The sequence below is a fragment of the Capra hircus genome (assembly GCF_001704415.2).
Source record: "Capra hircus breed San Clemente chromosome X unlocalized genomic scaffold, ASM170441v1, whole genome shotgun sequence".
NCBI lineage: Eukaryota > Metazoa > Chordata > Mammalia > Artiodactyla > Bovidae > Capra > Capra hircus.
Genome location: NW_017189516.1, coordinates 49,130,047 through 49,133,334, shown reverse-complemented (window position 1 = coordinate 49,133,334; position 3,288 = coordinate 49,130,047).

The window sequence follows — 3,288 nt, the reverse complement described above, 5'->3', positions numbered from 1 at the left end:
CCAATAGGAAGCAAAACCTACTCAAGTAGTGCCTTGGAAGACACTTGCCCTGCAAATAGGTTTTATTTACCATTTGAAACATGTAGAACCTAAAAATTAGTTTTATTGTTATTTTGCTGTTTTCTGTCCCACAAATAGCTTAGTGTTGAGAAAAAAAAAATCTGTTTCTTTCTAAGATTTAACCTGAAATTAGCTTGGCTCTCTTAACTAGGACTGACAAAATGTTGGGTTGTGGAAGCAGAGAAGTCAGTATAAATTAGCAGAGTCAGTGGGCCAGGAGAGAGCCTAGGCCTGACCATGGGTGCAGATCCTAGGTAAAGATTTATTAGCTGGTCTAGATGTGAAGAAAGCCTGAATCTGCTCTATACCAACTTTTATAAACACAGAATAGTTGAGATATTAGCTTATAAAAAGTATTCCTCTGGGTTTAACCAAAGAAGTATTTTGAAAAACGAATATATCAAATGGCAATTTGAATACTTCAAGTTTTTAGAAATCTCTCAACATTAATCTTATATTTAATGTTCATAAATGATTTAATGTTCTAATTAGTATAATTTTCCATGAATTGCTAAAAAAAGCTTTTTTTTGATCCAGATTTCTGCATACAAGAAATTTATATAAATTGGCAGTTGTTCATTTCACAATAAGAAATACTTTTTTGAAGATGGTCCTGAGAAGCTACAAGATTCTGAATCTAAAATAAACTGTGTTCAGTGCAATGTTACTGTTATTGTTGTTGGATACTCCTAATTGTTGGAGGGTTCTTCCATAATTTAATTCTAATACATTCACTGCTTGTATATGAGATACACAGTAACCTAAAGAGAACCAAACATCCCCAAATACTGTAATTTTGTCATTTAAAGAATGCTATATAAATGGCATCATATAGTGTTAACATTTTGGGATTGGCTTTTTCTACTTAGCCTAATTTCCAGGAAATTCATCTGGGTAGGTACATATAGCTATAGTTTGTTCTCTTTTTCTATGACTCTATTTCTGTTTTGCTATGTTTGTTCATTTGTTTTTTAGATTCCACATATAAGTAAAATGATTCAATATTTGTCTTTCTTGGTCTGACTTATTTTACTTAGCATAATACCCTCTAAGTCTATTCATGTTGTTACAAATCATAAGATTTCATTCATTCTTATTTATTTTTTTTGATTCTTTGGCCCATTTTTTGATTACTATTCCTCTGTGTGTGTGTGTGTGTGTGTGTGTGTGTGTGATTTTATCATCTATCAATAAACACTTAGGTTACTTCTGTATCTTGGCTACTGTAAATAAAATTGCAGTGAACACTGGGATGCACATATCTTTTTTTAAATTTAAATTTATTTTAATTAGAGGCTAATTACTTTACAATATTGTATTGGTTTTGCCATACATCAACATTAAACTAATTTTTCTTCAGATATATACTCAGAGGTGGAATTGCTGGACTGTACAGTAGTTCTATTTTTCACTTTTTGAGGAACCTCCATATTGTTTTCTTTTTAAAAATATTTATTTTTGGCTGCATTAGGTCTTCATTGCTGCATGGGGATTTTCTCTAGTTGCAGAGGCGGGGGGCTACTCTCTGATTAAGGTGGGCGGGCTTCTCACTGAAGTGGCTTCTCTTGTTTTAGAGCATGGGCTCTAGGGTACGTGGCTTCGGTAGTTGCTGCATGTGGGCTCAGGAGTTGTGGCGCATGGGCTCATTTGCCTCACAGCATGTGGGATCTTCCCAGATCAGGGACTGAATGAGTGTCCCCCACATTGCAAGGTAGATTCTTAATCACTGGACCACCGTGGAAGCCTCATACTGTTTTCAACAGTAGCTGTACCGATTTACATTCCCACTAACAGTACAGTACATGAGGGATCCCTTTACTTCACACCTCACCAACACGTTATTTGTTGTCTTTTTGGTAATAGCCATTCTGACAGGTGTGAGGCAATATTTCATTGTGGTTTCGATTTGCATTTCCCTGAAGGTTAGTGATGTTGAAATCTTTTCATATGCCAGTGGGCCATGTGTATGTCTTCTATGGAAAAATGCCTATGTATGTCCTCTCCAACTTTTTAAATCACATTTTAAAAAATATTGAGTTGTTTGAGTTCTTTATATATTTTGGATATTACCCCTTATCAGATATATCATTTGCAAATATCTTCTCCCATCAGTAGAGAGCCTTTTTGTTTTGTTGATAGTTTCCTTCACTGTGCAAGGCCTTTCAGTTTGACATAGTCCCATTTATTTATTTTTGCTTTTGTTGTCCTTGACTGAGGAGACATACCCACAGAAAATACCACTATGACCAAAGTCCAAGAGCATATTGCCTGTTGTCCTCTAGGGTTTTTATGCTTTCAGGTTTCACGTTTAAGTCTTGAATCAATTTTGAGTTTATTTTTGTATATGGTGTGAGAAAGTAGTCTAGTTTGACTCATTTTCACGTTGTTGTTGTTCATTCACTAAATCATGTCTGACTCCTTGCAACCCTATGCACAGAAGCACCGCAGCATTCCCTGTCCTTCACTGTCTCCTGGAGGCTGCTCAAACTCATGTCCATTGAATTGGTGATGCCATCCAACTATCTCATTCTTTGTTGCTCCCTCCTCCTCCTGTCCCAAAATTTCCCCAGCATCAGGGTCTTTTCCAATGAGTTGGCTCTTTGCATCAGGTGGCCAAAGTATTGGAGCTTCAGTTTCAGCAACAGTCCTTCCAATGAACATTCAGGATTAATTTCCTTTAGGATTGACAGGTTTGATCTCCTCACTGTCCAGGGGACTTTCAGGAGTCTTCTCCAGCACCACACTTCAAAAGCATCAGTTCTTTAGTGCTCAGGCTTCTTTATGGTCCAACTCTTATATCTGTACATGACTAATGGAAAAGCCATAGCTTTGACTATATGGACCTTTGTCAGCAAAGTGATGTCTCTGCTTTTTAATATGCTGTCTAGTTTTGTCATAGCTTTTCTTCCAAGGAGCAAGCATCTTTTAATTTAGTGGCTGCAGTCACTGTCTGCAGTGATTTTGGAGCCCAAGAAAATAAAATCTGCCACTGTTTCCATTTCGTTCCCATCTATTTGCCATGGAGTGATGGGACTGAATGCCATGATCTTCATTTTTTGAATGTAGAATTTTAAGCCACTTTTTTCATTGTAGCTGTCTACCTTTCCCAGTATCATTGTGTATTCTTGCCTCCTTTGAAAGAAATCCTTTTTAAAAATACATTTCTGGATTTGATTTGTTGATGTTTTCCTTAAGATTTTTGCAACCAAATTCATGGAAGACATTTGC